Source organism: Papio anubis, chromosome 19 (assembly GCF_008728515.1).
Source record: "Papio anubis isolate 15944 chromosome 19, Panubis1.0, whole genome shotgun sequence".
In the NCBI taxonomy this organism is placed as follows: Eukaryota; Metazoa; Chordata; class Mammalia; order Primates; family Cercopithecidae; genus Papio; species Papio anubis.
Genome location: NC_044994.1, coordinates 49282431 through 49306895, shown reverse-complemented (window position 1 = coordinate 49306895; position 24465 = coordinate 49282431). Strand labels below are relative to the sequence as shown.

Here is a 24465-nt window from a genome sequence, read left to right as displayed (position 1 = left end):
GTATAGGTAACAGTGCAATGTTCCCTCATGATATTAAACACTCAAGGAGCATCCAGGCTATTATGCAACAAGCCCTATACCAGAGACTAGAGACACAAAAGTAAAAAGTTATACCCTTAGCTTCCAAAAAGCTTATATGTAAACCGAAGGAGTCATTAAATAAATTTAAGCATGGAAAATACCTTAATTTTATTTGTGCTTAGAAAGGGCTCTCCTGTAGCAATGTAAAGAATGACTTGGAAGGACTCGATGAATGAAGGTAGCAATAAGGCCAATCGTGCTACTGGGAGCCCTAGTAGTTCTTCAGAAGTGCCAGAAGGGAGACTTCCACCCTCCCCATCCTTACCTCTTTCTGTGTGGTTGTATGTAGGCATGCATGCACACACATGCCCGTAAGTTTTACAGAAGTTTTCATTTGAAAAAAGGATACCACTTTTTTAAAAGTCTGAAAATCACTGATCTATATATATTTTTAAAGACAGTATTTAATGAGGAGAAAATCAAGAGTAGTTTTCAGATAAAATGTACAGAATGGTAGGGCTGTTTTCTGAGCATGGGAAGGCAGGAGGAAAAATTTATTCATTGAACTTTTTTTGAATGGTAGTTATACTAGGCAAAGAAAATAAAAATGAAGGTAGGGAAACACAAGGACTTTACACTAGAGAATCTAATAGCCATATTGAAAATACAGATTCATCAATAAATAAGTGAAAATAGTTTACATATGGAGAAAAATCAGCTCTTCTTAGGATGGGAAGAGGAAGAAAGACATGTCAAAGACAATTTCACAAGAAGGAAATATTTGAGTTAGGTCTTGAAATATGTATAAGAATTTACGATGAAATGACACTAGGAGAAGAAAATTCCAGGAAGAAAGGGTACGCTAAAAGTCCCTGGCGCATCTACAGAACTGGGTAGCAGGAGCACAAAAAGCGTGAGAAGAGGTAGGCAATGAGGCTAATATAACATTTGAGGCTAGAGCCCCAAAGGCAATAAGAAACAGGGTACTAACAGAAAATTTGAAGTAAGAAAGAAATAAATTTTCATTCTTTAAAACAGATGCCTGGCTCCAGTACGGAAAATGAAGTAGAATCACTGGTAAATATAATTACAAGGTTGCTAGGGCTGGTGACTATGCAATGAAAGTAAATAAAAACTTTAATACCTGAGATTTAGGGATCAGTTAAAAAAAAAATTCCTATGATTTCTCTTTCTGGTCATCAGAATAGTTCAGGAATTCAGTTTTGGGTAGAACCAGAAGCAGCTGTTAAAGACAATTATGAAGGCAGAGAGTTTAACGTGGTATCAGTCATAGTCTGCAAAGACACAATCCCGAATGCCATAATCCTAAATGTTGAAATCGCGAAAGATGGAAATTCCTAAAGATCAAAATCTCTTCAATCTAAAACTCCACATGATGAAAATCTCTAGAGTCTAAAGTCCCCAAAATCATAATCCCAAAAGAGAAAATTCCCAAATCCTGAAATCCTGAAAGCCTGATTCTAGGGAATCGATCAGTGCGCTTTTTGGTTGTATGCAGGAGAGTTACATCATGTTAGCTACATCATGTTAGGAAGTATTACCTTTTTATTGTCTTCACTTGGAAATTAAATGGGTTTAAGGAGGAGTGGATGGGTAATAGCCTGACAAGGGGTAGACTTGTGGACTTAATTTTGGTATCAATTTAACTGGATCAAGGAACATCTAGAAACCCAACCCAAAGCATTACTTTGGGTGTGTCTGTGAGAGTGTTTCCAGAGGTGATTAATGTGAGAGTCTGAGTGGACTGGGTGGGAAAGATTATGGCCCAAATCCAGTTTAATCTACTAGTAGATAATCCCAGAGAGGTAACAAATAAAAAGCAATAATTTCTGGCAACCCGCCAGGCTGCCTTTGTATCACTGTATAAAACCTGATGAATACAAGATAATAGACAGTGATATGTCATACATTAAATTCAATGATAGGCCAGGTGTGGTGGCTCACGCTTGCAATCTCGGCACTTTGGGAGGCTGAGGTGGCAGATCGCTTGAGTTAGGAGTTCAAGTCCTGCCTGAACAACGTGGCAAAACCTCATCTCTACAAAAAAAATACAAAAATTAGCTGGGCATGGTGGTGTGCACCTATAGTTCCAGCTACTCAGAAGGTTGAGGTGGGAATATTGCTTGAGCTCTGGAGGTCAAGGCTGCAGTGAGCCATGATGGCACCGCTACATTTCAGGCTGGGCGACGGAGCAAGACCCTGTCTCAAAAAATTAATTAATTAATTAATTAATTAGATAAATTCAACGATGGATACTAGGGGTTGAGTTTAGCACAGTGCCTGAGACGTAGTAAGTGCTCAATAAGTAGCATTATAGTAACATTAAAGTTATTACCATTGCTTTTGTTATTATCAATTTTTGCTTATTGTTATCTTTTTTTTCCTAAATTCAGGAAAATACTGAATACTCAGCTTCTTTTCTCCATTTCATAAACCCATTTACTTATGCCTTTTAAAAACTTTTAGTATTATTTCCCTCCTTTTAGAGCCACATTTCCAGACATCTTATGATACATGTTTGTAAATAAGACACTTGATGGCAAAAAATCAGAATATTTACATTTCAAAGAACCAATGTATCTTATTTTCTTTCACTGCCAAAAAATGTTATTTTCAAATATCTAAAGACACACACACACACACACATATATCAGTAGGAAAGCTTTTGACTCTTAATCTCTTCACATAAAGTGAATAAATGGTTTGAAAATAAACACGCAAGAATCTGGTTTTAATATTGTGCTAGCAGATGATACATTTAATTGGCAACAATATGCTACGAGATCACACTATAAGGTATTTTGGGTATTCCAATAACTTATCACAAAAATATATTAAACATTGTAATGTGCTCTGACTTTATTATTTGAGAATATTCAGTTATTTTATAGATAAGAAGAATAAAATGGATGAAACTCATAAGAAGTGTTATATAGACAGTAAATAAATGAGTACCATGTAAGAATATAGGCAAAACTAATAAGATATATTAAGTACAGACAGTAAGTTAATGACCTAGAAGATACATGATAAAAAGCATGAAACAAGCAAGAATGTTACTTATAGAGAGAAATGAACGGAAAGACAGCTCATAAGACAAAGCTGTAACACCTCTCAAAAAAAAAAAAAAAAAAACGCAGGAGAAAATCTGCATGACCTTGTATTTGCCAATGAGTTTTTAAGATACAACACCAAAGGCATGAGTCATAAAAGAAAAACTAATTGGACTTTATCAAAATTAAAAACTTTTGTTCTGCAAAGGACGTTGTTAAGAGAATGAAAAACAACCCACAGACTGGGAGAAAATATTTGAAAAGTATGTATCTGTTTAAGGGCTTCTATCCAGTACATACGAAGAACACTTAAAACTTTACTGTTGGGCCGGGTATGGTGGCTCAAGCCTGTAATCCCAGCACTTTGGGAGGCCAAGACGGGTGGATCACGAGGTCAGGAGATCGAGACCATCCTGGCTAACAAGGTGAAACCCCATCTCTACGAAAGATACAAAAAATTAGCCGGGCATGGTGGCGGGCGCCTGTAGTCCCAGCTACTCAGGAGGCTGAGGCAGCAGAATGGCGTGAACCCGAGAGGCAGAGCTTGCAGTGAGTCGAGATTGCGCCACTGCACTCCAGCCTGGGCAACAGGGTGAAACTCCATCCTCAAGAAACAAAAACAAAAACAAAAACAAGAACAAAACCAAAATTTTATTGTTAGGCAACCCAAGGTAAAAAAAAAAAAAAAAAAAATTCTTACAAAGGTAAGAAAAATTGGACAAAAGATGTTAAATAGGTATTTCACCAAAATGGACATATGGATGGCAAATAATCATATGAAAATACGCTCAACATTATTAGTCAATAAGGAAAGATGAACAAAAATCATGGTAAGATATAAATACATACTTATTACAATGTCTAAAGTTAAAAAAATACTAACAATATCAGATGCTGACAAAGATGCAGAGCAATAGGAAAGCTCACTCCTTCTTGGTAGGCACAACTGCTTTGGAAAACAGTTCCAGTGAAGTTTTAGTCATACTTACACTTACACAACCAAGCAATTCCATTCCAAGGTAGTTGCTCAAGTGAAAAAACATGAAATTTGTGAAACCTGGAAACTTACATTGACATAATACCCTGTACATGATACTGGAGCTTCATTCGTGATCATCAAAATCTGGAAACAACCCAGATGTTCCTAAACAGGTGAATGGATAAATATACTTTGGTACAGCCACATAATAAAACACTATTTACCAATAAAAAGGAATGAACTATTGATTCATGCAATAACACGAATGAATCTCAAATGTATTTTGCTACGTGAAAAAAGCCAAACCCAAAAGACTACAGGTTAGATTCCATCTATAAGGAACTCTGGAAAAGGAAAAACTGTAATGATGGAAAACAGATTAGTGATTGCCAGGGACTGGAATGAGAGGGGTTGATTACAAAGAGGCTATATAAGGAAATTATTAAAGTGCTATAAACGTTCTGTATGGTACTGTGGTGATGGATACGTGACCATTTATCAAAACCTAAAGATCTATCTGCTACAAAGAATAAACTTCATTGTATACACATTTTTAAAAATAATGAATTAACCAAAATGCCAAGGGAACCCAGGATGAACTGTAGATTCTGACAAATGAGTCTATGTAAATTACAAATGTAGGACATAACCTCACTGAAGGTGTAAAGAAAAACAGCTGACCTTAGTAACTTTGGAAAACAGGCCAAAAAAACTGGTTAATGTAAAGCTAAAGACAAAAATAACTATACACAATACTACACTATAGTTGGTAAACTGGTTTTTCATATGGTATGAGTTAGCAATTCTGAATTACTTTTAATGTCTACTAGGGTTGAAAAAACAAGTAAATATTGTAGATAATGAGAGTCAGGTTTCTCAAATTCAAAGAAGGAAGTTAAAAACAAGCAAAGGAGAAAGATTAAATCTTTTGGTAATGGATGAAAATGAGAAATATCAGTATGAACTCATATCCACTTTAATATACAGGCACACACTAATACAGAAATAATTCTAGATGTGTGGGGTATACATGGGCTAGTGTGTATACATATGTTTTGCAGTTCTGTCCACTCACAGGACCCAGAAGCAGTGAAATCCCTGTAGTAACAAGAACACCTAGCACTCAGATCTTAGTGTCTAATACCTCCATTAAAAAGAACCAGGGCTCCTTAGAGAAATGGCTGATTCTAAGGAAGGCAGGGAAAATACAGATGAGCATACAGATGAGCAGGGAGACTGTGCCAGAAAAAAAGAAAGTACTTTAAGAAAAAAAGATGAGGCCATATCAAAATGACAGTGGAGCCAACTTAAAAGAGCTCCCTATGGCCAATGCCAGGATAATCTGAGCAATGAACTGGCATTATAAAAGTTCTATTCCTCAGACAGTTATTAGGAGCCTGCTGAGGGCCTGGCGCTGGGTCTTTGGGGACAAAATATAAGGTCCTGGATCTTGGCCCCAAGGAGATCTCAGTGGAGTACTTTCTATATGTATTTATTTTTATGAAGACTCTATGGCTTCAATATCACAATGGAACACAAATTACGTCTCAAAATGTAGATATGTATTTATATATAAGATATAAAGAAAGAAGTAAAATCACAAGCCTGAGAGAAAACTAAGTAAGCAAATGCATGAAATATATTGACTTCAGCCTGGAAACAGGACAAAGTGGCATCAAACTGCTGAAGATTTAAACACACATACACTGTAATGAGCATAATGCATCTATAGAAGCACATCATGATTCCACCACATTACAGTGATTAAACCTCACAATTCATTTTAAAGACTATTCATATCTAACCAATGATTTAGAGAATGAAAAGTTGAATTAAGTAAGGGAGCACCAATCATTGCCTCTGGCAGAGCTTTTAAGGAATTAACTTGCAAACAAAGTTATAAAAAGAATGAAAAATGAGCCAGACAAGTAATAAGACCACAGAGATATGACAGTGTATGAAGAGAATATAAACTTTCATTTTTAACCCCGTCCCACAAACAAAAACATAGCAAAGTCTATTTTTAAATAAGGCGGCCTACTCTTAGACTACAACTCTAACTTCTTCCTTACTCTGGCAGTAAGCAGGGGAAACCAGGAAAGGAACTTGAGTCACTACAAATAAACTATCATTAAAGAAAACTTGAAAAGATTAATAAAAGTAGATCTACTCTTACAGAGAATGCCTGCAATAAAGAATTATGCTTTAAAGAAGTTAAATGAATAATCCCTATCCACTTGGTGTATGAGAATCATATTTGATTTTGCAACCACGGATTTCAGTTAAGAGTGTTTCCCAGCACATTTTAAAAATGTGTTTAACTCTGTCAGCATAAGTAGATATGCCTCGACATGTTATCAGGCTATAGCATACATACAATGTTTCACATAACATTTAATGCGGCATTAATATGTAAAATACTTCTTGAAACCGTGCTTGGTACATACCAAGTCTTATATATTTCTATACATTTACAAACAGTACAACTGTATTGTAAATATCTTAGTGTTGTCAGCTCTTTTACGACCCCTACAGCACATAAATATTATCAGCAACACTGTAATATATTTCAGTATCAGTAACAAGTATTAAAATGTCATAGTTCTGATAAATAAAAAAGTAAAACCGAAATATATGATATGAAAGCTACAAATAGGTGACCTCAAGTAATATTTAAGATACTGTCATCCTGTTCCATTCATCCTTTTTGTTTACATATATTTCACAGAGATTCTACATTTATATAAAAATTAAAATAGATTTATACAGTACAGGAGTACTACACCCTCAAAAACAGTTTTAATATTTCGCTCTGAAAATGTCTCTTTTAAATGAATTCCCTGGCACTTCCAAATACTCTATTTATTTTCCAGCTGTTTAAGTGACTGGCTATGCTGGGCACTCTGAGTCCTTCACCATCTCTGTAATAGTTCTTACCGCACTGTTTCATTGTTCATTTGATTACCTGCTTTCCTAATACACTATAAGCTTCATGAAGACAGGGACCATGACTACTTTGTTTATCATTATATTCCCTAGCCTATAGCTGTTTGGCACTTAATAAATAGCTATTGAATTAGGGAGGGAAAGAAAAAGGGAGGAAAGATCGAAAACAAACTGTGATATATACATTGATCAGGACATTTACTTAACATTGTTTTAATCTTTTATTATTCACCAGAAGCAATTCTATATGCAAATATGCAGTGTTTATAAATGAAATTTTGACAAATGTCCCATGTATAAGATCAATTTTATATATTCTTAGTATCTATCAAAAAGTATATAATACAAATTATATAATCCATTTGTTAAGAAAACTGTTTTATAAAGCAGTAGCAAATACTAAATGGAAAAGAAAAGATAAATTGGGTAATTTAATTTTACATAAATAACATAAAAAATACTACCTACTTAACCGCAGTATCACCCTCAGTAACATAAGCATAAACAGACTATTCCTTAGAAATGTAATTGGAGAAAAGGCAACAAATTTCACATGTTTAATTATTCTAGCCCAGGATATCTTAACTCATTACTAACATTCTGGGTTGGAAAATTCTTTGTTGGCAGTGGCAAGGGCTGTCCTGTTTGGTAGCATCCCTGGCTTCTGTCCTAGTGGTGACAACCAAAATGTCTCCAGATATCACCAAATGTTGGGGTGGGAGGGTATGCAAAATTGCTCCAGGTTAAGAATCACTGCCCCAGTCAAATGAGTCTCAAAGCTACAAGTAAACTCACCAAGTCAAGTGAAGTGAGTTATGTTATATCCAAAAGAATCACATCAAAGTCAACTCCCTCTGCCCCTACCCCATAAGCACTATTATTGATAGAAATGTGCTGTCCTACCAAAGCAGATTGATGTGCTTTCTATAGTGATTATTATCTAGTCACCATAATTACATTGTCTATTACAAAACTCAAGTAAAATCATTCCATCCTTTGAAAACAAAATGCTTTTAACCAAGGAAATATTATCATCTTTGGTCCATTAATATAGCACCAACCATCAAGTAACAGATTACAGAAACATTTCCAAAATTAGTGTACATTTCCCTGTATAATAAAAATGATGGTAGTGATGGAAAGTGGAAAAACAGAAAAGAACATTTACAGGGAAAGATGATAGGTTTGAAGTGCCTATAAACGCCCCAGTGAAGATGAAGATGACCTAATGAAATGGAATCTCATTTCTTTTCATATCCAGCATCCAGAACAATGCTGTGCTCCATGTATATGCACAATACAATGTGTTTAACTGACTTAATGTTACTTTTAAGTTTTAGCTGACTGATTTTTTAGATAGATAGATAAAAGTGTATTCTGATAAATCCACAAGATGGGGTTGTTTCTTTGGGAATGGGGAAATCTATCATTCTAATGAAGGGATCCAGTACTCAGAATAATCATCAACCCCGTAAAGAACTGAAATCAGAATATCTTAATGAACTTTGTGTTCAATCAGAATTAACTGCTTCTTCCCCTTTTCCTACATATCCTATTTATATCTGTTTTATGACATTGATATTTAGAAACCTACATGGAACTAATTAATCACCATTCAATCAATTCGAGAATGAATCCCTAAATTTTCCATTTATCTCTAGTAAACTACTAGAAGGTGGGTTTGTTGTTGTTGTTGTTCTTTTCACAGATCCAAAGTTAATCTCTTTGGGCCTCATCAGGTAAAGCAGCAACTAGGGAGTCTACTGAGGGCCTCGCACGGGCCCCTTCTATGTCCACAAGATTAGAAGAAAGTTCAACTTCATTTAAAAAGAGCTAACGCTACTTGCAAAAGGCCCATCATGGATTCAAACACGTAATACCAAAGAGTTCTAGCCGCTCACGAGTCTGTCTAATCTCTGTGATCTGAAGCAGAGCTGAGGCACCTGGCTCACAGGGTGACATTATTCTGCCACGGTGCCCCAGGGAGGGAAAGACAGGTATGATGATTGTGAGAGCAGTACCTGCTGGACCACTATGAAGGTCCTAGCAAAGGAAAGACACTCTTCGGTCCTAGGCTTGCAGCTGGATTTCTTTTTCCTCTAATTAAAAAGCAAAATAGAGCAAAATCAAACAAACTCACCTCAAATTGCTTAAAGAACTATGTTAGAAAATTTGGAGGTGATTTTAATTTAAGGTGACTTTTCCTTTTTTCTTCCATGCCATGAATTTTCCTCTACTTCACACTAGCACATTTTAATCTAATAAAATTAAAGAAAAATGTAAAATAACTGATCATAGTTCACGGATTTAGTAGGTATTAAATCTTTTTCTTCTTTTGTATTATTACATAATTACCAAGCACCTGCAAACTTGGTAACAGAGGGCAATTAGATAGTGACACCTCATTTTTAGCAACAAAATGCTACTAAATTTTTTTAGTGGAAATTTAACTTCTAGAAACATTAGCATATTTCAAGTAAAATCTCACCATAGTTATCAATGCAGAAATCTTTGTACACCAGCTGAGTCTTTGTAGAGTTTTCTAAAAATGACGAGTTTGAAATCAGTAGTCTTAAAGAAACACACACAATCAGTAGATATACATCTCTGGGTCTAAGTCCTTCATTTTCAAATGAAAATTAACTAGATTAACTTCTCCAAAGTCATGAGATCACTTGAGTGGGGCAGTGGAGAGAGGGAGTGACCCAGTAGGGTACTAAAGAAATCTTCAAATGGAGGTGAAGAAGGAAGATATCCTCACAGTGAAATCTCTTAGCTACCTGAAGATGAGGCATCACTTACAGTGGCACTATGTGCATAGCTATCCAACCAATTCCACCAGCTGCGAGAACAATGGGTGTTAAGATTATATCTCTATAGAAATTGCATTGATATATATCCAATAATCTATGATTCTGGTTATAAATATGTTTAGGGAGTTAGCTAAATGGTACTCTTGTAATTTCAAGCTAAAAAATTTAACCTTCGAAGTACAGAAACTCATTATAATGTCATCAGTGTTACATAATAAAATCTTCATTATATTCACATTTCCTATTTAACATTATGTTGGAGATATTAGCTAATACAATTGTGCAAGTAAAATGAAACAAATGAATGTAACTGTGTCATCAACTTAGTGGTATAATCACACAGAGAGAAACTATTTCCAGTGACCTTCAAGCACAAGAATTTAACTGTTCATCTTCAGTGGTTTATACCCTAAGAAGAAAAAATAATTATAAGCAAACAAATAAAATCAAACAAATACAAACAAAGCTAGGCATTGGGGTGCACATCTGAATCTGAGACCAGTCAGGGTAACATAGTGAATACAAACAAACAAGAACACCCACACAACATTTTCGGTAATCATATCATGTATGGCAGTGCTGACAGTATTCTGAACCGTTGTGTGTATATTGTGGGGGAAAGCAGATGAGTCATTACATGGGTGTCGTGAGAGAAAGTAAATATAGATGTTACCTTAATCAAATTAAGTAAAACTTCTGTAGTACCAAATTTATTGGGGAATATCAGTATAAACTCAAAGTATTTTATATACTCTAAGATTCAAATGAAAGTGTGCATGCATGTATCTACCAAAAAGGCGAGCAACAGTGAACAAACAGCAAGAAGCATATCCAGCACTTTTTGTGATCTTAAAATACAATTTCCCACTAAAAGGACCAAGATTCTTACATGAGTTGACTCAGGCTGAGTCAGGAAATGCACAAGGTGGGCATTGAACGTCAGTAATTAGGCTATCAAAGACTACCAGGGTCTTATCAAAAGGATTCAGGAGTCAACTAAAGAGGCTTCCACTGATTAAAGGACAATTTGTGCAATGATATGAATTATTATAATGGACCAAAACCTAAATATGTTTCAATCCATGAATTCATATTAATATTTAAATATTTTAAAAATCGCTTCGAGTGGCCGGGCGCGGTGGCTCAAGCCTGTAATCCCAGCACTTTGGGAGGCTGAGACGGGCGGATCACGAGGTCAGGAGATCGAGACCATCCTGGCTAACATGGTGAAACCCCGTCTCTACTTAAAAAAAAATACAAAAAAACTAGCCGGGTGGGGTGGCGGGCGACTGTAGTCCCAGCTACTCCGGAGGCCGAGGCAGGAGAATGGCGTAAACCCGAGAGGCGGAGCTTGCAGTGCACCGAGATCCGGCCACTGCACTCCAGCCTGGGCGACAGAGACTCTGTCTCAAAAAAAAAAAAAAAAAAAAAAAAAAAAATCACTTCAAGTCTTTGTTCTGTCATTTCTGAAGTGTAACCAGGGTACAGAACAGTTGATGAGGATAAGATTCTCCTTAGAGAAGTATTCTAACCAATGAGGACAATGAGGAAGGAATGTTAGAATTTATAATACTGGGATCTGCTACTCTAATGAAAAGAAAGGCAAAACTCATCACAGTACAAACTTCCTAAGTTATTCTACAAACATATAAAGAACGGGAGGAGAAAGAGCCAAAGACAAGTAGATGATTGACTGATAGAAACTCTACAGATTAAAAGAAATATGAAATATGTTAACCAACTGTTATATACAGATTTTTATTTGAATTCTAAATTGAATAAACAAACTTTAAAACAATTATGAAACTTATTGGCAAAATAGAAACACTGAGTTATTTATTGAATAATATTAACAAATTAGTTTTAATTTTTTGGCATTCAAATGGTAGTGTAGGCTTTGGTTTTTTAAAAAATAGACTTTATCTCTCCGGCCACAGTGGCTCACGCCTCTAATCCCAGCACTTCGGGAGGCCAAGGCAGGCGGATCACAAGGTCAGGAGACCGAGACCATCCTGGATAGCATAGTGAAACCCTGTCTCTACTAAAAATACAAAAAATTAGCCAGGCATGGTGGCGGGCACCTTTAGTCCCAGCTGCTCAAGAGGCTGAGGCAGGAGAATGGTATGAACCTGGGAGGCAGAGCTTGGAGTGAGCCGAGATCGTGCCACTGCACTCCAGCCTGGGTGACAGACTGAGACTCCATCTCAAAAAAAAAAAAATAGACTTTATATTTTAAGACATAAACTAATATTTACAGATAAGGCAATATTGTGTTTGAGAACTGCTTTGGAATAATGCAGGGCAAAAGATGAAGAGATATCAATAAAATAAGATTACCCAGGAGTCAGTAACTGTTGAAACTAGACAACAGGTATATGGAAGTTCATTACATTACTCTCCACCTTTCTCTATGTTTAGTATATTTCAAGATACAAATGTTTTTAAAACGGAATAGAAAACACATAGTTTTGATCCAAAACCAGTCTCTAAAATTGTACTTTGGCAAACAGATCATTTAACAAATCATCCTAATATCTCTATGCAGCAACGCTAAGAGAAATAAGCAAAAAAGATTTACTGATTAGTAGTAAAGGTTAATACAACTTCTCTGAAATGGTCCCTGTTTGATGTGTTTTCTCCTCAAATACCTACCCTTCTACCAATCACTACTAAGGATGTTTGACATATAATTAATAGAAAGATGTAAGCCCGCTTTCTAAAGAAGCATTTAAATGTGTTCTGGCCAAAAATACAAGAGGAATATGTCTCTGTTATCCTATTCATGTGTTTGAATGATAAACTTCAAGAATAAATGTTTCTGTTGTTTACCATGATCACCTTATGCATACCACAGGGCTACGAGGCATGTTTAGCCAATGATAAAAAGAGAAAGCAAGTATGTGCAGAATTAATTATATAAGAATTCCTCAACCAAAAATTTAATCTGAAACAAAACCTCTTGCACATACTTTTAAATATTTAGTGTGAAAGAAAATAAAAACTCAGCTAGTGTGCTTTCTAGAAATTGATTTACTGATTCTACACAGAACATGTCACAGAAGCTTTAGTGTGCTTACTATGCCTTGAAAAGAGAAGAAACCAAATTAACAGACTTAACTTCATCCAATGACAGGCAATTCATTAAGTCGAAGAGGCAAGAGATTATTACAGAGGTCTGTCAAGTGCAGCGTGGCTATTAAAAGATGACTGAATATATATGAATCTACACTGGTATTATACAATGACAGTTATATAAGAACAAATAAGTTCTAAAACCAGATAGCTGGCCAATCCATGTCTGCTAGGTAATCACATTTTAATTCAGAATAATGAAGTATATATCAGATAAGATCGGGCGCACTCAGGGTGGTATGATGGTAGACTGAAGTATTTATGAAACATTAACGTAGCACATTCAAAATGGTTTCTGTGCTTTCAGGAGACAACTATTTCAGTCACATACTGAATTGAATGCACATACTGAGCTGGCACTCTGTCAGTATACTTTGCTCGGTGCAACCTATTATGATGAAGCTCTACAAAGAACACAGTCATTTTCTGGAGAAGTAGCAAGAATATATTTCCCAAGTTGCCATACAGAACCAAAGGAGTTACAGAGAAATAAAAGTTGTCCCGCATGACAACCAATTTTAATAATTGCCCTATATATAAGGGAAAGATTGTATTAACTCTTTACTAATTCTACCCTGTATCATAGCGAAGGTATGTGTGCACATGTGTGCGTGTGTGTTAAAGAAAATAATTTGTTAAAGCAAGAAGGCTTTTAGGGAGCAGATAATTAAGCAGTTTTCAATTGTGCTAGATAGAACCCCAGAAGACAAAAGAATAGCATGAGGGTTTCATTGTACAAGAAATGAAACATTTTTCCAACAACAACAACAAAAAAAAACCCCAAAGATTTAAAAGCCTAAAGAAATACTTTTTATCTGTTTTATGTATTGGAACTCTGGTTAAGATTTCATGTGTAAGTTTACTATCTAAAATGTTAGAAAAACATGGATTTATTCACTCCCCTCCTTTTACACAAGAAGAAACTATGACGTAGTTAAGATTAGTGCAGAAGCTATGTGATCTCTCTGGGGTTACAGCTAACACATGGTGAAGAGGAGATACTCCTCTTTCCACTGAATTCCCAACCAACAACCTGGTTCAGTAAACGATCACTTATATATCATTAGAAAAATCTTTGGTCAGGCACAGAGGCTCATGTCTGTAATCCAGCACTTTGAAAGGTCAAGGAGGGAGGATCACTTGAGCCCAGAAGTTGGAGACCAGCTTGGGCAACATAGGAAGACTCCTTCTGTACAAAAGAAAAAATTTTAAAATTAGCCAGGCATGGTGGCGTGCACCTCTGGTCCCAGCTACATGGGAGGTTGAGCCAGGAAGATTGCTTGAACGCAGGAGGTTGAAGCTGCAGTGAGCCGTGATCGTGCCACTACACTCCAGCCTTCATGACAGAGCGAGGTCCTATCTTGAAAGAAAGGAAAATAAAAGAAAACCCCTTAGGAAAAAAAAAAAAAATTGTATTTTTCTCCCTGATTATTGTCATCGAATTTGGAAACTATGAAATGAAAAAATACAGATTCTTGGTTGAGGAGACAAGGCTGGCAAGAATCGTCTTTTGAAACTCATCCCTCCTGCCTCCACTTTCCTTTTGAGAACCATCATGCTAGAGTCCCTTCACCACAAGAATGGGTAGTGACAAAACAGAGTAGGAAAGGTTTCTGGCCCCAAGAATGTATGCACTTCGAAACGGGAAAAGCTTGGGATGGTCTCAGAATCCCGATCACACCTTTAAAATAGGTGACATCTGAGATTATGCGGTTACTTTAAACCCTAAGTAAACATTTTACGAAAAGCACCATGGCTCTTTAGATCAAGACTGAAAAGGCCCAATCCTCCAACCATCACCCAAAATTCAGAGATTCATTTCTAGTTTAGTTTATCTGACTGATATTTATTTGCTTTGAAGACAGATCCTTGCTTAAGGAAAAAAAACAAACAGATAAAAATCAAAATAGAACCTAAGACCTAGTAGCCACCTGCTAGAAGAGGGTAAAGAAAAAGCCTTCTCCACTTCATAGCCAAGATACAAAGGTATATAAAAAATCAATTAATTTACATCTTTCTATCTATAAGATATGCCAGAACTTATCTGAAAATGTTTAATTATTAGAAGGATGTAATTTAATTATGCTTTAAATCAGCAGGAATATTCATGTATTAAGAATCATCCACCTCTTTTTCCATTTCCATTCCCTAAAGCTGGATGTTCTTTATTCCAAGACCATATTTCAAATGTAAGTTTCATTATCTTTTCCTAGTAAAATGTAGACTCTTATGTAAACTCTTTTCAAAACCTCCTGTGATTATAGCACTGACATTGACTGTCGAAACACTTTTTTAAAACAAGCAATAAAATAAGTGGTTGTGGTTATTTTCATCTCTAAATCAAGGAAAATATTTTCAAGTGACAGGTAAGTTTTATAGAACAAATGCAGAAAATATGTACAGAAAAATTACAAAAACACTAAGTACTGTTACAGATGACTGGGTTGGCATTTAACAGGCTGAAAGAAACCAGATCAATCTCAATCTTGCTGAGGTCAATTCAGGTGCTCAAACAAATAAAAAAAATTTTTTTCTTTATGTTTGTGTACTAGAGGTGCTAAAATATTAACCAAGTCTGCAAATGTCATGCACAATGAAACCATTTATAAATACTAAAACATTTAAAATACATATTTGTATCAAAATCTGGTTAATAAAAACAGATAGCAGATGTAATAAATCATTAGGACAATATCACTAAGGAAAAATAAAATATAAAATACCATACTTCCCCCCAAAAAAAAGCAGGAAGAGAAAGAATGGATTAAATAAGATATTTAGGTATAATTTGATCATTTTAATCCCAGAATTCATAAACAATACTAGAACAAAATCTATCATTAGCTATTATAATAAAAATATTACAGGTAAAATAGGTTAATATAATTTTCTTGCAATGACTTTAAATTACTGTTTTCCTTCCAATCCATAAGGTCTATTCCGTCATATGCAGATCACAAGGCCAACCTGAAATAAGAAAACAATGCAAATACACATACCATCCAATCAACATAAAGAGATAAGAAAATCCGAACAGGGTACAAAATTATAAACGCCTCACAATCCAATCAAAATCGGATTTCTATACGCATATTCAATGTCTAAGTGGTAAAACATCACAAGATTATCAACTCAGCTTTTTGCTCTATAAAAACAAGTTGGACAGGACTCTGAGTATCTGTACTGGAATAACATGTACTAGAATAAAGAAAATTTATATTTAAAAGCTTACAAGACACTTGTTCTATTACAAAGACATGTTCCGGTATTCATGCACAGTGTTTTGTAAAGTACTTTATTTCCATTAGCATTATAAATTTTTGTTCTTCAGCAAATCAGCAAGAGAATAATGGCACAAATCAATATCGTACTCTTCACAGAAACTAATATTAGGTCATTTATTATAGCAAAGGCCACTAGAATCTCAGCTAAAGGTATATCAGGCATTTCCATTTGAACACCATTTTTTTAAATGAATGTGTCACAGGCTGAATGACTGTTTTGTTTTATAAAACAGTCTTCATAGACTTAAGTACGTGCAACTTCTTAAAGCAGACGGTAAGTGAACACCTCTAAAAAAGTCAGCTATGCCTCCTAGGGGCCTTGCCACCAACTACAACTATAGGAGAGGTAATGAATTTCTGCACTGAAGGTATGAAAATAGGGGGAGACTTGTGAATGAGAAAAGGGGGACATGAAGAAAGAACTAAAGTTATTTCAAAGCCTCTCAAGCCCAGCAGTTTTGCCTCAGGGGCCTAAGTGGGCTGAGAGAGAGAGAGGCAGGTAAAAATCACACCGGATGGACTCCCCCAGCTCCTCACCGCCATGCGAGGCACATGCGATTGAATTTCCTTATGCTTCACTCCCTGCTTTGTTCCACAAAATGGCAAAGTGTCATGGGGTGTCTACTGACATCCTGAGTGCAGGCTGTTGGCTGCATTGTTAGAGGAGCGCTTGTGCAGCGGAGTTCCCTGGCAGCAGGAAGTGACTTCATCCTGCGGAGTTCCTAACGTACAGAATTAACTTGGTAAGAGGGAGTTTTCTGTTTATTACTTAGAAGTAAAGTCTAAATAACCAATCCATCCAAGAATGCTTTCATTTTTAATTTGCCACTTGACTACTCTAACGTTCAAGACTTATTAAAAACATAAAAGAAAACTCACAAGAATATTAAATGTTAACTCAAAGAACCCAAGTCACGGGGAACGAATTTCCCTTTTAGATAGTCATGACTGATTAAGAACAAATTCCATTGTTATTCCATTAGGTTAGTGACCAAATATAGATAAGTAGAACAGTTTAATGCTGCTAAATACATGATCAGTCTAGAGCGCTTAAATTTAAGCTCAATAGCTCTGACACTCTGGAAGAAAAAAGAGGAACAAATCCCTCAGGTCCCAATGAAACACTGCAAACAGATATAATACGGATACAGTGTGCTTTGCATAATATAGTTTGTCTTAGACAAACCCTTTCTGTCTCACAATATAAAGTATCATACAGAAGTAGTTTTCATATATATCACTCAGTCATAATGTAGTACTTTCCCTTCTAATCACAATGCATAATCATTTCCAATTGGCTTTGTGAACACTATAAGACAACCATTACAAATATTTTCGAAGAAACCTCATCCTTTAGTTTCGGCTGGTTCATAAAATAGGCGTTACAAAAGGGGTATTTTAGAATTACTGAGTTCTTCATGACCAACTTTCCTGATCTTTCACCAATTAGAATATTCTTGCTCAAAAAGAAAAGACACCCAGAATGCCACAAAGAAGCTAGGAAAGTAGTCCAGCAAGCAGAAAGTGAGGAGTCAAGAGGGACAGCACAGGGTGCTTACCTATAGCTTACGTATATTTTTATCAGAGAGCTCTTATTCTTAGCCAGTTTACTCTTATTTTACATTTAACTCAAGCTTGGTTGCCTGGCATCCGCACCCGTACAACACTAGAAACAGCAAATTCGAAATCAGGGTAAAAGCTGCTAAAGATGAAAGGCAGCAGCTCAATGGCAATAAAAATTGGCAACAATTACTAGACAATAAAAAAGAGGAGGAAGGAAAATTAGTAAAAAACACTATACAAAATGTAAGAGGTATATCAATCTGGGGACTTTTCCATTCATATAAAGAAGTATATTCTCTTCAATAAGCAAGTGGTGGTAATTTTACAGCATGGGCCAAAACAACAACTCTGGCTAGGGAATAGAGGATGAAAAAGCCAGAGACTTTTTGAAATACATCAACAAAAAAAATGGATATATTTTTAAAAATAACCTGAGCATCTAGCAATTTAAAAACCCCTAGTCATCTGGGAAACCATTCTTTAAAAACAACTATCGCAGAGAATTGTAAACACTGAGGCATATATAAAAAGAGAAAGAAGGAAGAACGCTGTGTAGTTTAAGGCCTTTGGGTGGGGGAAAGACTCACATCATGTTTATCAAATCCTCTCTCTATCCTTCCCCCCGTCCTCTTCCTACAAACAAACCCTAAAAATATCGGTCTACCAAAGAATACACTAATATTTAAATTATTTTTACTAGCTACAATATCCTTTTCGACTCCCTCTGTAACACAGTTTCATCTTACCTTCTTGTAAAGTGTTGGTCCATCCACATTTGTGCTCAGAATGACCACTACTTTATAATCATCAGAAAAGTGACTTCAATTCCAGGTTAAAATAGGTGCTACAGTGTGGTTTGTTGAAAGTCAAACCCAAAACATTTACTAGGAGTGTCTTTCATTGAACAAAGAAAGCCTATTCTGTTTCCAAGGGGGATAAAAAGACGAGCCTAACCCTGGTAACCTTAACACAAAAGGAAGCTAAAAAGGCAGGGACTCGATAAGAACAAAGGATTGTGCTTTCTGATGACATCAATACGTATTAAACACGATGTGTTACACATCCTTCTATCAATATCTGAGATGATACATTTGCAAATTAATACCATGTTGGCCATAACTGCATAAAATTACAATGGCACCCTCTTTAGAAGAGATTTTGATTTATATAATGGTAGTGACTTTTATGTGTTTAATGTTTCTGAAACTAAAAGAGGAGATGAGCCCCTGTGAGCAGGCAGAATACAATGTACGAGAAATAATTACACTTGTGACCTCATGCCCTGTAAGGTCACTCTGCGTCGCAGGCCAAAGGAAATCAGGAACCATCAGCATTTGCCTCAGAGTCGTCACCAACGGAAATGAAGGGCAAGTGTGGGCATATTTCATAAACCAGCAGGTGCTTGACCTCATAAAAAAGTCAGTCCTCAAAATGCTACATGTAGAATGTCACAAATAAGAGATATATAAAATTGGGTTCTGCCAAACAGCTTCACTTCAAAATAAATCTGAGACAACTCATAACATTTATCTTTATCTGAACTGTAATACAAAAATTTCAGAAAATAACATTAATCCCCATTTATTAAGTTGGTGCAAAAGTAATTGCGGTTTTTGCTCTACTTTTAACGGCAAAAACTGCATTTACTTTTCACCAACCTAATAGGAAGAATAACGAATAAAATTTTTAAAAAGTGTTTTTGGAACATAAAAGCAGCAAACATACTAAAGACTGAGGGCTCAGACAAGATTTATAATATTCCTGTAAGTCAGTATTACAAGAATGTATGCAGTATTTATTATTTGAGTCCATTACCATTAATATAGGAATCACAATGCACTTATCCTCAAACTATCTATCAGAAATTAAGCAGCAAAAGTTTACATACTCACATTATTTTAAAAGGATAAAAAAATATTTCCTGACTGGTTCAAGAACAGAGCACCATTATCTGAAGCAAAATTCTCACAGCACTCAATTAGGGCTTGATTCTTTTTTGTTTTGTTTTGTTTTTTTGGAGACAGAGTCTCGCTCTGTTGGCCAGGCTAGAGTGCAGTGGCATAATCTTGGCTCACTGCAACTTCTGCCTCCTGGGTTCAAGTGATTCTCCTGCCTAAGCCTCCCAAGTAGCTGGGACTACAGGCACACGCTGCCATGCCCAGCTAAATTTTGTATTTAGTAGAGACTGGGTTTCACCCTGTTGCCCAGGCTGGTCTCGAATTCCTGAGTCCAGGCAATCCGCCCGCCTCGGCCTCCCAAAGTGCTAGGATTACAGGCATGAGATACCGCGCCCAGCCAGGACTTTATTCTTATAACAATCTGTGAGCTAGCTTTTCAGTTAAGACAGACTATTGCCCCTTTTTCTTCCCCAGTGATTTCCAATCTGGCAGTGATCTGAAAGAATCCCTGGGCAATATAAATTCAAGTGAATTCTGAGGCAGTGGCAATAAAGAGAACAAAACTATAGAAACCAACATAAAAAAGGAAAGGTACAGCCAGCCAACATTCTGTACTTGTATTATACACTTTACATAAAAAGCTTTACAAAGAGTTCTCATTTAATGCTCTCGTGTCCTGAGAGACAGGCATGGTGGTGCGCACCTATAGTTCCAGCTACTCAGGAGGCTGAGGCAGGAAGATCCCTTGAGCCTAGGAGTTCGAGTCCAGCCTGGGCAACATAGTGAGACCCTATCTCTTTAAAAAAAAAAAAAAAGAAAAAGAAAAAAAGAATCCTGAGAAAAGCAACTGGCTCATTGTTTTCCTTACATTCTCAAACTAACCTGCAAAAGGCTTTTTATTGCATAATATGCCTAAATAAAATATAGAAGATCCCAGTCAGTAAGACCAGATGCTTTATCATCTTAGTCCCAGCCCAATCACTTATAGACTGTGAAGTAGAGATAGTTACCACCCACATTAAATTTCATCTCTAAGATGAAGAACTATCACAGTCCATCAGCCAGTATGCCATTCTGCTCTTCAGGTAAGAGCATTTTCTGATTTTCAGACAAATATGTAAGAAAAGGACTCTTAGACAAAGCTCAATTCTAAGTTAGGAGCTGCCAAGATTGCTTAGGGAATTACTGTGTTTTGTAAAATGCCTAGAAAATAAGAAAATATCTGATGGGTGGTATATTTATTAGATATATTGTTTAATATTTTGCCTGTTTTCATGATTAAGAAAATTCTCACGCTAGAAACAGGTTTTGCATTTCTAAAGCAATACTTTACAATGTAACTTGCCACAATGATCATCTCAAACATTAATGACAATGGTAGAGGCGATTTTAGTACAAGCACGCGGATGGCAGGTGTGGGCTGTCTACCAGCTGGCTCCATAACCTTTTGATCCCTTCGGACAGCAAATCTGTTCAACAGCCCTATGTGGTCATTCCTCATTTGTTGTATGCTTTCTTCTCCTTTCATACGTTCAGAATCCCTACTCCCTTAGCCTGACACCCTTTTATTAAAATAGAAAGCTCACTGTAAAGCAAACTAAAACAAGTTTTACACTCAGTCAACGTAAAAGTTCCAGAAAAGATTACTGTATTATATCAAGAGTTGTCAGTGCATGTTTCAGTTACATGTAGAATGCATGTTTGTCTTTCAATTAAAAAAAAAAAAAAAACTACAATAAATGACAAGATCAAAGTTTTAAGTAAGCTAGCATTTAGCTAATATATGAAGTTCTCTGGGATACTATAATTAAATACAAAAGACTTACATAAATAAAAAACTTAAATATATAACATAAACATAACACATAAACAGAAAGGTTTAAATATGACATAAGAACAGCCTACTTTATGCTTATTTAAACAGTGCCCAGACCCATTAAAGAGTAATTTCTTACAATTTTTGACTCCATTTTGTTGTTGTTAAATGTAACATTGCTGCAAAGAACAGTATCTCAAAGTAATATCAGTTAAGCTAAATATCTACTCATTCTTCCACCTTCACCCCCATTTAAGACCCAAGGATGCCAGAGCAAGCAAGATGGAATAAATAGTGATTAACATATGTTCTCACTTACAAGTGGGAGCTAAATTCTGAGTACACAAAGGCATACAGAGTGATACAATGGATTATGGAGACTCAGAAGAGGGAGGGTGTAGGAAGGGGGAGGGATAAAAAAACTACATATTGGGTACAATGTATAGCAATGTGCATCTTTACCCTTCAGGCGAAGGGTGCACTCAAATCTCACACTCTACCACCTTACACTTCATCCACGTAACCAAAAACCATTTATACACCAAGAGCTATTGAAATAAAAAATAATTTTAAGAAAGGAATAAATAGTGGTTACAAGATTAAGTTTTGGAGTCTGTCACTTAGTAACTGAGGGACCCTTGGAAAATTCTTTAATCTCTCCTGGCCTCCATTAACTCCTCTGAAAGAAAACAAAAGGCTGGGGGCAGAGGCAGCCCATGATGGCAATAGTGTGTACTTTACAAGGTTATTGTAATGGTTAAATGAAATAACATAGACCAGGTACTTAGCAAAGTCTGACACAGAGAAAGTGTCCAATTAATGGTAGATATTATTATTTTACTTATATTTTATTATCTCTGGGCCTGCTAACAGACCTCTCGCCAAGCAACAAGTTCTGGCACTGCTTCAAGGAGTAATTTGTGGCTATATTATGCCTTTACCTTGTAGCTAACTTATTCTCTTCTTCCCAGGAATAAAATAAAATGGCATCCACTACAATTGCTAATGGCATCTCATCTCTTTTTCCCAACCTTTTTCTCTGTCAAGAATACAACCCTGTACTAATCTTTGGTGTTTTTCTTAGACCTTTATAAGCTATCAATAATCAAGGCTTAGAAATTATCTTTTATTCTACCCTATCTACATTTAGGTCTGGTTCCCATAACCTCCCTTCTGCAATAGCCTGCCAGCTAGTTATTCAACTTTAATCAATTCCCCTACTTCACACTAGTCCATTTGGAATAAAGACGTCTTAAAAGCATGTCTCAATATTTCCATAATAGCATTCTTCTTTTAAAACAATTCTTTAGTGATTTGCCATTGTCTATTTTCACCTTCAACCAACCCTATGAGTACTATAGTCATAGTCAGTCCTTAACTTTGGGGATCTTATATTCAATAAAGTTGATGATGAGCTGATCATCTAACTCAATTTTCTGGAATATCATAAAGTCAATGCCCACAAATGATGAACAAAGAATACTTTTTCCAGACTCTCTTCTCATCTACTCAAAGACAAAGCTCTTTTCATCCCAATTTTATTTTTTTGAAACTCTTTTTTATACTCTGGAAATTTATTTTAAAATTTGCACATATTTTTAAAACAATCTTAAGCCTTATACCTTACATAGAGTCCATATGTCTAGATACCCTTTTTTTTTAATTTAATTTGCTTTATTAAAATAGAAAAATTCCCAGTAAGCAAATGACAACCTATATTCACTGAGTAAATATTTTATTGCTCAAACAATTAAGAATTTTAACTGGAGCTGTTAATGTGTGATATTTTGGCTATAAGTGAAATAAATATTTGCATTTTTATAGATTATAAAGTATTTATTTAACAAGGGTCTTATCCTTACTACGGGCTAGGAATTGTTCTATGCACTTAACAAAGATTAACTCATGCCACACATGTAATAACCCTATAAAGTCCTATTATCATCTTTATGTCATCTGCGATAAAACTGAGACTAAGAAAGCTTAAGAAAAGTGCCCAAGGTCACATGCTTGATTAAACATCCACTAGAGTCACCACTGGCAAAGATGTGGTAGAGTTAAACCAGCTATAAAAGTTATAAACCTTTCTGAATTTTGTTTTCATTTTCCTTCTTGTATAACAATGTAGTGTCCATCTTGACATGTGTAATGAGTATTTCATTACTAAGAATAACTGGTATTGGCAAAAGGTCATTTAAAATGAGTCCACCTAAAACCCAGGCCAAATTTTCATAATAAAAAGTTTTTTTAAAGTTTCACTGAGACTTTATCTTGCAAAACTGAACCTAACTTATCTTATAATGAATATAATTTAGGGTAAAATTTTAATTTTAATTCAATATAATTTAGGGTAAAAATTTTAAATCAGTACAATTTAGGGTAAAATTAAAATTTATTTGACTCAATTATATTGATTATAATTTAGTCACTTAGTAACTGAGGGACCTTAAAAAAATTTAGTGACTAAACTGTTTTTAGAAAAATGCAAAACGAACCAAATGATGAACTGGGAATGAGTATGCTTTCTCTGAGAAGAAAAAAAGTTATGATAGCAAAATACAACTCCTTTCCAATGCACATTCAATGTAGCAACATAATTATAAAGCTTTTATTTTGCAAAAGAATATTAAAAAAATTTCAACAATTTTTCTAATCCTTTCAAATTATACTCTTTTGAAAGATCTATCCATCAAAATCCTTCCCAATTTCCTCTTTTTAAATAGTGCATGAGTCTAACTCTATCAGATCTTTGTTTTTTAAGGATTCACAATCCCAACTTCAACTAGCAAGAGAGTTTGCCTTGTATCTGCACTTGCATATCATCAGATCAATATCAAACAAGCTGACATCCATACACATAATAATGCAATGGGCAGAGGCACACATTAGTACTAGAGTAGGATGTTTGATGGGAAATTCATTTAGAAGAAGTCAGTTCA

The 24465-nt window shown here is 35.5% G+C and overlaps 1 protein-coding gene across 5 annotated transcripts in view; it reads right to left on the bottom strand.

Annotated features, from left to right (window-relative positions):
• WDR7 (WD repeat domain 7) overlaps positions 1 to 24465 on the bottom strand; it is a 405254-nt gene that overhangs the window by 232390 nt on the left and 148399 nt on the right. The gene's annotated exons all lie outside the window — the stretch shown is intronic.